At 53.5% G+C, this 12,031-nt stretch overlaps 14 non-coding genes across 14 annotated transcripts; 6 read left to right on the forward strand and 8 right to left on the reverse strand.

The window, feature by feature from the left end:
• Positions 1-293: 293 nt before the first annotated feature.
• On the reverse strand, positions 294-365 carry TRNAE-UUC (transfer RNA glutamic acid (anticodon UUC)). The gene has a single exon. It is a non-coding gene; the product is annotated as a tRNA-Glu (tRNA).
• Positions 366-608: 243 nt separating this feature from the next.
• Positions 609-691, forward strand: TRNAL-UAA (transfer RNA leucine (anticodon UAA)). Its single transcript has one exon. It is a non-coding gene; the product is annotated as a tRNA-Leu (tRNA).
• A 1,834-nt stretch (positions 692-2,525) lies between these two features.
• Positions 2,526-2,597, reverse strand: TRNAE-UUC (transfer RNA glutamic acid (anticodon UUC)). Its single transcript has one exon. It is a non-coding gene; the product is annotated as a tRNA-Glu (tRNA).
• Positions 2,598-2,840: 243 nt separating this feature from the next.
• TRNAL-UAA (transfer RNA leucine (anticodon UAA)) lies at positions 2,841-2,923 on the forward strand. The gene has a single exon. It is a non-coding gene; the product is annotated as a tRNA-Leu (tRNA).
• A 1,126-nt stretch (positions 2,924-4,049) lies between these two features.
• TRNAE-CUC (transfer RNA glutamic acid (anticodon CUC)) lies at positions 4,050-4,121 on the reverse strand. The gene has a single exon. It is a non-coding gene; the product is annotated as a tRNA-Glu (tRNA).
• A 630-nt stretch (positions 4,122-4,751) lies between these two features.
• On the reverse strand, positions 4,752-4,823 carry TRNAE-UUC (transfer RNA glutamic acid (anticodon UUC)). The gene has a single exon. It is a non-coding gene; the product is annotated as a tRNA-Glu (tRNA).
• Positions 4,824-5,066: 243 nt separating this feature from the next.
• TRNAL-UAA (transfer RNA leucine (anticodon UAA)) lies at positions 5,067-5,149 on the forward strand. Its single transcript has one exon. It is a non-coding gene; the product is annotated as a tRNA-Leu (tRNA).
• Positions 5,150-6,983: 1,834 nt separating this feature from the next.
• TRNAE-UUC (transfer RNA glutamic acid (anticodon UUC)) lies at positions 6,984-7,055 on the reverse strand. The gene has a single exon. It is a non-coding gene; the product is annotated as a tRNA-Glu (tRNA).
• Positions 7,056-7,298: 243 nt separating this feature from the next.
• On the forward strand, positions 7,299-7,381 carry TRNAL-UAA (transfer RNA leucine (anticodon UAA)). The gene has a single exon. It is a non-coding gene; the product is annotated as a tRNA-Leu (tRNA).
• A 1,126-nt stretch (positions 7,382-8,507) lies between these two features.
• On the reverse strand, positions 8,508-8,579 carry TRNAE-CUC (transfer RNA glutamic acid (anticodon CUC)). Its single transcript has one exon. It is a non-coding gene; the product is annotated as a tRNA-Glu (tRNA).
• A 630-nt stretch (positions 8,580-9,209) lies between these two features.
• Positions 9,210-9,281, reverse strand: TRNAE-UUC (transfer RNA glutamic acid (anticodon UUC)). Its single transcript has one exon. It is a non-coding gene; the product is annotated as a tRNA-Glu (tRNA).
• A 243-nt stretch (positions 9,282-9,524) lies between these two features.
• TRNAL-UAA (transfer RNA leucine (anticodon UAA)) lies at positions 9,525-9,607 on the forward strand. Its single transcript has one exon. It is a non-coding gene; the product is annotated as a tRNA-Leu (tRNA).
• Positions 9,608-11,435: 1,828 nt separating this feature from the next.
• TRNAE-UUC (transfer RNA glutamic acid (anticodon UUC)) lies at positions 11,436-11,507 on the reverse strand. The gene has a single exon. It is a non-coding gene; the product is annotated as a tRNA-Glu (tRNA).
• Positions 11,508-11,750: 243 nt separating this feature from the next.
• On the forward strand, positions 11,751-11,833 carry TRNAL-UAA (transfer RNA leucine (anticodon UAA)). Its single transcript has one exon. It is a non-coding gene; the product is annotated as a tRNA-Leu (tRNA).
• Positions 11,834-12,031: the final 198 nt, after the last annotated feature.

Consider the following 12,031-nt stretch of genomic DNA (forward strand, 5'->3'; position numbering starts at 1 on the left):
GGAGAAGAGTGCTCCAAAGTAGATGTATACATCGCAGCCGGGTTTTCCAGCAATTTACCTTTCTGATGAGCTGGTACTGCACTTTACGCCCACATAGAGCACCTGACTGGGTGGGGGACTGCGTGCGCATGAAGGTGGCTGAGGGCAATGGGAGCAAAGCAACCTGGGACACAGGGGACCCAGCCCCTTTCCTCTGCTTTCGTCTATAGGTCGGGGTGCCTTTTTAAGGACCTTCGATTAAAAAAAGCTGAGCTGCGTGGACAAATTACGCACGTCTACGTCTTAGAGGGATCTTCCCTGACCGGGAATCGAACCCGGGCCGCGGCGGTGAAAGCGCCGAATCCTAGCCACTAGACCACCAGGGAGGAGATGCTCTTGTGAGCCTGCCTTGCTCACTTCCTTATTGTGACTAAGCTAACTCCACTGTATAGATTGCCCATAAAGTACGAGTGGGGAAAAGTTAGGTGTCACACAGTGTGTTTGTCATAAGCAATTACCTTTATCCTCCTGCAAAAGCCTTTTTACTCTGCAATCACCTCTTGCTGGACAGCCTGCGCTGGAGCAGCCAGCATGAAAAGGGAGCTGAGTAAGGCAGGGCCTAGGGTCTCACCAGGGTGGCCGAGTGGTTAAGGCGTTGGACTTAAGATCCAATGGACAGTTGTCCGCATGGGTTCGAGCCCCATCCCTGGTATGGGTTTTCAGCGGGTGTGTAGGAACTTGCAGATGCTTTTTTAAAGCATTTTCCTCTGCCCTCCTCACCCTCCCAGTGCCCTTCCTTAACAGTCCCAATTCACGTCTCAGCTGTGGGGTCTGCTGCTACTCTGCACTTAGCATGGATGCTTCCCAAAGCAATGCAGTGCCACCTACGCAGAGCCCCTGCTTAGAGAAATACACCTCCTATGTCTTTTCCCACTGAAGGGAGCAGGAGGAAGTACTTGCTTCCTGGGGAACATGGGCCTGCCACTGGAATTTGTTAACCCGCCTCTTGCGGATTTCTCCCCTTTCTTTGATTTACACCTGCAGGCTCTCCCTTGCCATCGGAGCAGGATCTGCTGATGCAGGCCCGGCAGGATCAAATGTGCAAAGGCTTGTCCCCAGGCCTCGGGAAAAAATTGAGCAGAGATTCCCGCCTCCGCCTCCGCCTCCGCCTCCTCTTGCCTTCCGAACGGGCTTCCAAACGGGCAATGCCCTGACGGGTCCCCCACGCCCCATCCTGCCCATGCCCACACCCCTGTATATGAGGGTGACCCATGTCCCTCACCCTCCATGCTCGAACGGAAGACACGTGTGTCCTGAGGGGAGCGCCAGACAGACATTTCTCCGGCCAGGCAGACCCCTGCAGCACCCGTTAGGCTCCAAAGCCTGTACATTCCCAAGATGCCACTGGTCACTATGCAAATCAGACAGCCCTGGCCACACCCTCTCCGCCGCTGGGCTCTGCTGCTTTCGGTACGTGCAGCTCAGCTTTTTCTTACCCTGAACCAGACTTCCGTTTCAGCAAAAAGGTGGGTTGCAGTGGGTCCGGGATGCCATTTGGAGACAAAGCCTGCGGCCCTGTCAAAGATGACTTCCTGCCGCACACCATGTGGTCAGAAGCCTACGAAAAGAAGCGCACCTCGGAATACAGAATCTCACTTCCTCAAGAGCCTTGCACAAGAGATTTTCCTCCCGCCGAGGAAAGCAACTCAAAGGGAACCTTGCGAAAATCAAATTAGGAGCCAGATTGCGGGATGCTAGGCAAACTGTTTGTCAGAAAAGCAAATTCATTTTGAGAAGCCCTGACCTGCGGGAAGGAAAAGCATTCAAGGGCAGAAGAAGGACTGTTTCCTGACCGGGAATCGAACCCGGGCCGCGGCGGTGAGAGCGCCGAATCCTAACCACTAGACCACCAGGGAACCCACAGCCATACAGCAAAAGTTCCTACACTGCTCTCCTAGTGACAAAGCTCATGGGGGCTGAAAGCATATTTTATTCTACAGCGAATATGAATCAGAACTTGAAAAAACACTCATGATTCCACCAGACTGTTTGTCACTTCCAAGCACAGGCCATCCCCTCCCCCGTGCCACTGAACCGACGAATTCCTGTACAATCGGGATCCCCGGGAAATCACAAGAGGGACACCTAGTGGCCGCTGATAGCTCAAAGACAGCTGGTACACCTTCTCACACCTACCTCGTTATTCAGCTTGCTGGAAGAATACATTGCGAATGACCGATTCAAGAGTGCAAGGGAGAAGAGTGCTCCAAAGTAGATGTATACATCGCAGCCGGGTTTTCCAGCAATTTACCTTTCTGATGAGCTGGTACTGCACTTTACGCCCACATAGAGCACCTGACTGGGTGGGGGACTGCGTGTGCATGAAGGTGGCTGAGGGCAATGGGAGCAAAGCAACCTGGGACACAGGGGACCCAGCCCCTTTCCTCTGCTTTCGTCTATAGGTCGGGGTGCCTTTTTAAGGACCTTCGATTAAAAAAAGCTGAGCTGCGTGGACAAATTACGCACGTCTACGTCTTAGAGGGATCTTCCCTGACCGGGAATCGAACCCGGGCCGCGGCGGTGAAAGCGCCGAATCCTAGCCACTAGACCACCAGGGAGGAGATGCTCTTGTGAGCCTGCCTTGCTCACTTCCTTATTGTGACTAAGCTAACTCCACTGTATAGATTGCCCATAAAGTACGAGTGGGGAAAAGTTAGGTGTCACACAGTGTGTTTGTCATAAGCAATTACCTTTATCCTCCTGCAAAAGCCTTTTTACTCTGCAATCACCTCTTGCTGGACAGCCTGCGCTGGAGCAGCCAGCATGAAAAGGGAGCTGAGTAAGGCAGGGCCTAGGGTCTCACCAGGGTGGCCGAGTGGTTAAGGCGTTGGACTTAAGATCCAATGGACAGTTGTCCGCATGGGTTCGAGCCCCATCCCTGGTATGGGTTTTCAGCGGGTGTGTAGGAACTTGCAGATGCTTTTTTAAAGCATTTTCCTCTGCCCTCCTCACCCTCCCAGTGCCCTTCCTTAACAGTCCCAATTCACGTCTCAGCTGTGGGGTCTGCTGCTACTCTGCACTTAGCATGGATGCTTCCCAAAGCAATGCAGTGCCACCTACGCAGAGCCCCTGCTTAGAGAAATACACCTCCTATGTCTTTTCCCACTGAAGGGAGCAGGAGGAAGTACTTGCTTCCTGGGGAACATGGGCCTGCCACTGGAATTTGTTAACCCGCCTCTTGCGGATTTCTCCCCTTTCTTTGATTTACACCTGCAGGCTCTCCCTTGCCATCGGAGCAGGATCTGCTGATGCAGGCCCGGCTGGATCAAATGTGCAAAGGCTTGTCCCCAGGCCTCGGGAAAAAATTGAGCAGAGATTCCCGCCTCCGCCTCCGCCTCCTCTTGCCTTCCGAACGGGCTTCCAAACGGGCAATGCCCTGACGGGTACCCCACGCCCCACCCTGCCCATGCCCACACCCCTGTATATGAGGGTGACCCATGTCCCTCACCCTCCATGCTCGAACGGAAGACACGTGTGTCCTGAGGGGAGCGCCAGACAGGCATTTCTCCGGCCAGGCAGACCCCTGCAGCACCCGTTAGGCTCCAAAGCCTGTACATTCCCAAGATGCCACTGGTCACTATGCAAATCAGACAGCCCTGGCCACACCCTCTCCGCCGCTGGGCTCTGCTGCTTTCGGTACGTGCAGCTCAGCTTTTTCTTACCCTGAACCGGACTTCCGTTTCAGCAAAAAGGTGGGTTGCAGTGGGTCCGGGATGCCATTTGGAGACAAAGCCTGCGGCCCTGTCAAAGATGACTTCCTGCCGCACACCATGTGGTCAGAAGCCTACGAAAAGAAGCGCACCTCGGAATACAGAATCTCACTTCCTCAAGAGCCTTGCACAAGAGATTTTCCTCCCGCCGAGGAAAGCAACTCAAAGGGAACCTTGCGAAAATCAAATTAGGAGCCAGATTGCGGGATGCTAGGCAAACTGTTTGTCAGAAAAGCAAATTCATTTTGAGAAGCCCTGACCTGCGGGAAGGAAAAGCATTCAAGGGCAGAAGAAGGACTGTTCCCTGACCGGGAATCGAACCCGGGCCGCGGCGGTGAGAGCGCCGAATCCTAACCACTAGACCACCAGGGAACCCACAGCTATACAGCAAAAGTTCCTACACTGCTCTCCTAGTGACAAAGCTCATGGGGGCTGAAAGCATATTTTATTCTACAGCGAATATGAATCAGAACTTGAAAAAACACTCATGATTCCACCAGACTGTTTGTCACTTCCAAGCACAGGCCATCCCCTCCCCCGTGCTACTGAACCGACGAATTCCTGTACAATCGGGATCCCCGGGAAATCACAAGAGGGACACCTAGTGGCCGCTGATAGCTCAAAGACAGCTGGTACACCTTCTCACACCTACCTCGTTATTCAGCTTGCTGGAAGAATACATTGCGAATGACCGATTCAAGAGTGCAAGGGAGAAGAGTGCTCCAAAGTAGATGTATACATCGCAGCCGGGTTTTCCAGCAATTTACCTTTCTGATGAGCTGGTACTGCACTTTACGCCCACATAGAGCACCTGACTGGGTGGGGGACTGCGTGCGCATGAAGGTGGCTGAGGGCAATGGGAGCAAAGCAACCTGGGACACAGGGGACCCAGCCCCTTTCCTCTGCTTTCGTCTATAGGTCGGGGTGCCTTTTTAAGGACCTTCGATTAAAAAAAGCTGAGCTGCGTGGACAAATTACGCACGTCTACGTCTTAGAGGGATCTTCCCTGACCGGGAATCGAACCCGGGCCGCGGCGGTGAAAGCGCCGAATCCTAGCCACTAGACCACCAGGGAGGAGATGCTCTTGTGAGCCTGCCTTGCTCACTTCCTTATTGTGACTAAGCTAACTCCACTGTATAGATTGCCCATAAAGTACGAGTGGGGAAAAGTTAGGTGTCACACAGTGTGTTTGTCATAAGCAATTACCTTTATCCTCCTGCAAAAGCCTTTTTACTCTGCAATCACCTCTTGCTGGACAGCCTGCGCTGGAGCAGCCAGCATGAAAAGGGAGCTGAGTAAGGCAGGGCCTAGGGTCTCACCAGGGTGGCCGAGTGGTTAAGGCGTTGGACTTAAGATCCAATGGACAGTTGTCCGCATGGGTTCGAGCCCCATCCCTGGTATGGGTTTTCAGCGGGTGTGTAGGAACTTGCAGATGCTTTTTTAAAGCATTTTCCTCTGCCCTCCTCACCCTCCCAGTGCCCTTCCTTAACAGTCCCAATTCACGTCTCAGCTGTGGGGTCTGCTGCTACTCTGCACTTAGCATGGATGCTTCCCAAAGCAATGCAGTGCCACCTACGCAGAGCCCCTGCTTAGAGAAATACACCTCCTATGTCTTTTCCCACTGAAGGGAGCAGGAGGAAGTACTTGCTTCCTGGGGAACATGGGCCTGCCACTGGAATTTGTTAACCCGCCTCTTGCGGATTTCTCCCCTTTCTTTGATTTACACCTGCAGGCTCTCCCTTGCCATCGGAGCAGGATCTGCTGATGCAGGCCCGGCAGGATCAAATGTGCAAAGGCTTGTCCCCAGGCCTCGGGAAAAAATTGAGCAGAGATTCCCGCCTCCGCCTCCGCCTCCGCCTCCTCTTGCCTTCCGAACGGGCTTCCAAACGGGCAATGCCCTGACGGGTCCCCCACGCCCCATCCTGCCCATGCCCACACCCCTGTATATGAGGGTGACCCATGTCCCTCACCCTCCATGCTCGAACGGAAGACACGTGTGTCCTGAGGGGAGCGCCAGACAGACATTTCTCCGGCCAGGCAGACCCCTGCAGCACCCGTTAGGCTCCAAAGCCTGTACATTCCCAAGATGCCACTGGTCACTATGCAAATCAGACAGCCCTGGCCACACCCTCTCCGCCGCTGGGCTCTGCTGCTTTCGGTACGTGCAGCTCAGCTTTTTCTTACCCTGAACCAGACTTCCGTTTCAGCAAAAAGGTGGGTTGCAGTGGGTCCGGGATGCCATTTGGAGACAAAGCCTGCGGCCCTGTCAAAGATGACTTCCTGCCGCACACCATGTGGTCAGAAGCCTACGAAAAGAAGCGCACCTCGGAATACAGAATCTCACTTCCTCAAGAGCCTTGCACAAGAGATTTTCCTCCCGCCGAGGAAAGCAACTCAAAGGGAACCTTGCGAAAATCAAATTAGGAGCCAGATTGCGGGATGCTAGGCAAACTGTTTGTCAGAAAAGCAAATTCATTTTGAGAAGCCCTGACCTGCGGGAAGGAAAAGCATTCAAGGGCAGAAGAAGGACTGTTTCCTGACCGGGAATCGAACCCGGGCCGCGGCGGTGAGAGCGCCGAATCCTAACCACTAGACCACCAGGGAACCCACAGCCATACAGCAAAAGTTCCTACACTGCTCTCCTAGTGACAAAGCTCATGGGGGCTGAAAGCATATTTTATTCTACAGCGAATATGAATCAGAACTTGAAAAAACACTCATGATTCCACCAGACTGTTTGTCACTTCCAAGCACAGGCCATCCCCTCCCCCGTGCCACTGAACCGACGAATTCCTGTACAATCGGGATCCCCGGGAAATCACAAGAGGGACACCTAGTGGCCGCTGATAGCTCAAAGACAGCTGGTACACCTTCTCACACCTACCTCGTTATTCAGCTTGCTGGAAGAATACATTGCGAATGACCGATTCAAGAGTGCAAGGGAGAAGAGTGCTCCAAAGTAGATGTATACATCGCAGCCGGGTTTTCCAGCAATTTACCTTTCTGATGAGCTGGTACTGCACTTTACGCCCACATAGAGCACCTGACTGGGTGGGGGACTGCGTGTGCATGAAGGTGGCTGAGGGCAATGGGAGCAAAGCAACCTGGGACACAGGGGACCCAGCCCCTTTCCTCTGCTTTCGTCTATAGGTCGGGGTGCCTTTTTAAGGACCTTCGATTAAAAAAAGCTGAGCTGCGTGGACAAATTACGCACGTCTACGTCTTAGAGGGATCTTCCCTGACCGGGAATCGAACCCGGGCCGCGGCGGTGAAAGCGCCGAATCCTAGCCACTAGACCACCAGGGAGGAGATGCTCTTGTGAGCCTGCCTTGCTCACTTCCTTATTGTGACTAAGCTAACTCCACTGTATAGATTGCCCATAAAGTACGAGTGGGGAAAAGTTAGGTGTCACACAGTGTGTTTGTCATAAGCAATTACCTTTATCCTCCTGCAAAAGCCTTTTTACTCTGCAATCACCTCTTGCTGGACAGCCTGCGCTGGAGCAGCCAGCATGAAAAGGGAGCTGAGTAAGGCAGGGCCTAGGGTCTCACCAGGGTGGCCGAGTGGTTAAGGCGTTGGACTTAAGATCCAATGGACAGTTGTCCGCATGGGTTCGAGCCCCATCCCTGGTATGGGTTTTCAGCGGGTGTGTAGGAACTTGCAGATGCTTTTTTAAAGCATTTTCCTCTGCCCTCCTCACCCTCCCAGTGCCCTTCCTTAACAGTCCCAATTCACGTCTCAGCTGTGGGGTCTGCTGCTACTCTGCACTTAGCATGGATGCTTCCCAAAGCAATGCAGTGCCACCTACGCAGAGCCCCTGCTTAGAGAAATACACCTCCTATGTCTTTTCCCACTGAAGGGAGCAGGAGGAAGTACTTGCTTCCTGGGGAACATGGGCCTGCCACTGGAATTTGTTAACCCGCCTCTTGCGGATTTCTCCCCTTTCTTTGATTTACACCTGCAGGCTCTCCCTTGCCATCGGAGCAGGATCTGCTGATGCAGGCCCGGCTGGATCAAATGTGCAAAGGCTTGTCCCCAGGCCTCGGGAAAAAATTGAGCAGAGATTCCCGCCTCCGCCTCCGCCTCCTCTTGCCTTCCGAACGGGCTTCCAAACGGGCAATGCCCTGACGGGTACCCCACGCCCCACCCTGCCCATGCCCACACCCCTGTATATGAGGGTGACCCATGTCCCTCACCCTCCATGCTCGAACGGAAGACACGTGTGTCCTGAGGGGAGCGCCAGACAGGCATTTCTCCGGCCAGGCAGACCCCTGCAGCACCCGTTAGGCTCCAAAGCCTGTACATTCCCAAGATGCCACTGGTCACTATGCAAATCAGACAGCCCTGGCCACACCCTCTCCGCCGCTGGGCTCTGCTGCTTTCGGTACGTGCAGCTCAGCTTTTTCTTACCCTGAACCAGACTTCCGTTTCAGCAAAAAGGTGGGTTGCAGTGGGTCCGGGATGCCATTTGGAGACAAAGCCTGCGGCCCTGTCAAAGATGACTTCCTGCCGCACACCATGTGGTCAGAAGCCTACGAAAAGAAGCGCACCTCGGAATACAGAATCTCACTTCCTCAAGAGCCTTGCACAAGAGATTTTCCTCCCGCCGAGGAAAGCAACTCAAAGGGAACCTTGCGAAAATCAAATTAGGAGCCAGATTGCGGGATGCTAGGCAAACTGTTTGTCAGAAAAGCAAATTCATTTTGAGAAGCCCTGACCTGCGGGAAGGAAAAGCATTCAAGGGCAGAAGAAGGACTGTTCCCTGACCGGGAATCGAACCCGGGCCGCGGCGGTGAGAGCGCCGAATCCTAACCACTAGACCACCAGGGAACCCACAGCTATACAGCAAAAGTTCCTACACTGCTCTCCTAGTGACAAAGCTCATGGGGGCTGAAAGCATATTTTATTCTACAGCGAATATGAATCAGAACTTGAAAAAACACTCATGATTCCACCAGACTGTTTGTCACTTCCAAGCACAGGCCATCCCCTCCCCCGTGCTACTGAACCGACGAATTCCTGTATAATCGGGATCCCCGGGAAATCACAAGAGGGACACCTAGTGGCCGCTGATAGCTCAAAGACAGCTGGTACACCTTCTCACACCTACCTCGTTATTCAGCTTGCTGGAAGAATACATTGCGAATGACCGATTCAAGAGTGCAAGGGAGAAGAGTGCTCCAAAGTAGATGTATACATCGCAGCCGGGTTTTCCAGCAATTTACCTTTCTGATGAGCTGGTACTGCACTTTACGCCCACATAGAGCACCTGACTGGGTGGGGGACTGCGTGCGCATGAAGGTGGCTGAGGGCAATGGGAGCAAAGCAACCTGGGACACAGGGGACCCAGCCCCTTTCCTCTGCTTTCGTCTATAGGTCGGGGTGCCTTTTTAAGGACCTTCGATTAAAAAAAGCTGAGCTGCGTGGACAAATTACGCACGTCTACGTCTTAGAGGGATCTTCCCTGACCGGGAATCGAACCCGGGCCGCGGCGGTGAAAGCGCCGAATCCTAGCCACTAGACCACCAGGGAGGAGATGCTCTTGTGAGCCTGCCTTGCTCACTTCCTTATTGTGACTAAGCTAACTCCACTGTATAGATTGCCCATAAAGTACGAGTGGGGAAAAGTTAGGTGTCACACAGTGTGTTTGTCATAAGCAATTACCTTTATCCTCCTGCAAAAGCCTTTTTACTCTGCAATCACCTCTTGCTGGACAGCCTGCGCTGGAGCAGCCAGCATGAAAAGGGAGCTGAGTAAGGCAGGGCCTAGGGTCTCACCAGGGTGGCCGAGTGGTTAAGGCGTTGGACTTAAGATCCAATGGACAGTTGTCCGCATGGGTTCGAGCCCCATCCCTGGTATGGGTTTTCAGCGGGTGTGTAGGAACTTGCAGATGCTTTTTTAAAGCATTTTCCTCTGCCCTCCTCACCCTCCCAGTGCCCTTCCTTAACAGTCCCAATTCACGTCTCAGCTGTGGGGTCTGCTGCTACTCTGCACTTAGCATGGATGCTTCCCAAAGCAATGCAGTGCCACCTACGCAGAGCCCCTGCTTAGAGAAATACACCTCCTATGTCTTTTCCCACTGAAGGGAGCAGGAGGAAGTACTTGCTTCCTGGGGAACATGGGCCTGCCACTGGAATTTGTTAACCCGCCTCTTGCGGATTTCTCCCCTTTCTTTGATTTACACCTGCAGGCTCTCCCTTGCCATCGGAGCAGGATCTGCTGATGCAGGCCCGGCTGGATCAAATGTGCAAAGGCTTGTCCCCAGGCCTCGGGAAAAAATTGAGCAGAGATTCCCGCCTCCGCCTCCGCCTCCTCTTGCCTTCCGAACGGGCTTCCAAACGGGCAATGCCCTGACGGGTCCCCCACGCCCCATCCTGCCCATGCCCACACCCCTGTATATGAGGGTGACCCATGTCCCTCACCCTCCATGCTCGAACGGAAGACACGTGTGTCCTGAGGGGAGCGCCAGACAGACATTTCTCCGGCCAGGCAGACCCCTGCAGCACCCGTTAGGCTCCAAAGCCTGTACATTCCCAAGATGCCACTGGTCACTATGCAAATCAGACAGCCCTGGCCACACCCTCTCCGCCGCTGGGCTCTGCTGCTTTCGGTACGTGCAGCTCAGCTTTTTCTTACCCTGAACCAGACTTCCGTTTCAGCAAAAAGGTGGGTTGCAGTGGGTCCGGGATGCCATTTGGAGACAAAGCCTGCGGCCCTGTCAAAGATGACTTCCTGCCGCACACCATGTGGTCAGAAGCCTACGAAAAGAAGCGCACCTCGGAATACAGAATCTCACTTCCTCAAGAGCCTTGCACAAGAGATTTTCCTCCCGCCGAGGAAAGCAACTCAAAGGGAACCTTGCGAAAATCAAATTAGGAGCCAGATTGCGGGATGCTAGGCAAACTGTTTGTCAGAAAAGCAAATTCATTTTGAGAAGCCCTGACCTGCGGGAAGGAAAAGCATTCAAGGGCAGAAGAAGGACTGTTTCCTGACCGGGAATCGAACCCGGGCCGCGGCGGTGAGAGCGCCGAATCCTAACCACTAGACCACCAGGGAACCCACAGCCATACAGCAAAAGTTCCTACACTGCTCTCCTAGTGACAAAGCTCATGGGGGCTGAAAGCATATTTTATTCTACAGCGAATATGAATCAGAACTTGAAAAAACACTCATGATTCCACCAGACTGTTTGTCACTTCCAAGCACAGGCCATCCCCTCCCCCGTGCCACTGAACCGACGAATTCCTGTACAATCGGGATCCCCGGGAAATCACAAGAGGGACACCTAGTGGCCGCTGATAGCTCAAAGACAGCTGGTACACCTTCTCACACCTACCTCGTTATTCAGCTTGCTGGAAGAATACATTGCGAATGACCGATTCAAGAGTGCAAGGGAGAAGAGTGCTCCAAAGTAGATGTATACATCGCAGCCGGGTTTTCCAGCAATTTACCTTTCTGATGAGCTGGTACTGCACTTTACGCCCACATAGAGCACCTGACTGGGTGGGGGACTGCGTGTGCATGAAGGTGGCTGAGGGCAATGGGAGCAAAGCAACCTGGGACACAGGGGACCCAGCCCCTTTCCTCTGCTTTCGTCTATAGGTCGGGGTGCCTTTTTAAGGACCTTCGATTAAAAAAAGCTGAGCTGCGTGGACAAATTACGCACGTCTACGTCTTAGAGGGATCTTCCCTGACCGGGAATCGAACCCGGGCCGCGGCGGTGAAAGCGCCGAATCCTAGCCACTAGACCACCAGGGAGGAGATGCTCTTGTGAGCCTGCCTTGCTCACTTCCTTATTGTGACTAAGCTAACTCCACTGTATAGATTGCCCATAAAGTACGAGTGGGGAAAAGTTAGGTGTCACACAGTGTGTTTGTCATAAGCAATTACCTTTATCCTCCTGCAAAAGCCTTTTTACTCTGCAATCACCTCTTGCTGGACAGCCTGCGCTGGAGCAGCCAGCATGAAAAGGGAGCTGAGTAAGGCAGGGCCTAGGGTCTCACCAGGGTGGCCGAGTGGTTAAGGCGTTGGACTTAAGATCCAATGGACAGTTGTCCGCATGGGTTCGAGCCCCATCCCTGGTATGGGTTTTCAGCGGGTGTGTAGGAACTTGCAGATGCTTTTTTAAAGCATTTTCCTCTGCCCTCCTCACCCTCCCAGTGCCCTTCCTTAACAGTCCCAATTCACGTCTCAGCTGTGGGGTCTGCTGCTACTCTGCACTTAGCATGGATGCTTCCCAAAGCAATGCAGTGCCACCTACGCAGAGCCCCTGCTTAGAGAAA

Source organism: Triturus cristatus, chromosome 5_2 (assembly GCF_964204655.1).
Source record: "Triturus cristatus chromosome 5_2, aTriCri1.1, whole genome shotgun sequence".
In the NCBI taxonomy this organism is placed as follows: Eukaryota; Metazoa; Chordata; class Amphibia; order Caudata; family Salamandridae; genus Triturus; species Triturus cristatus.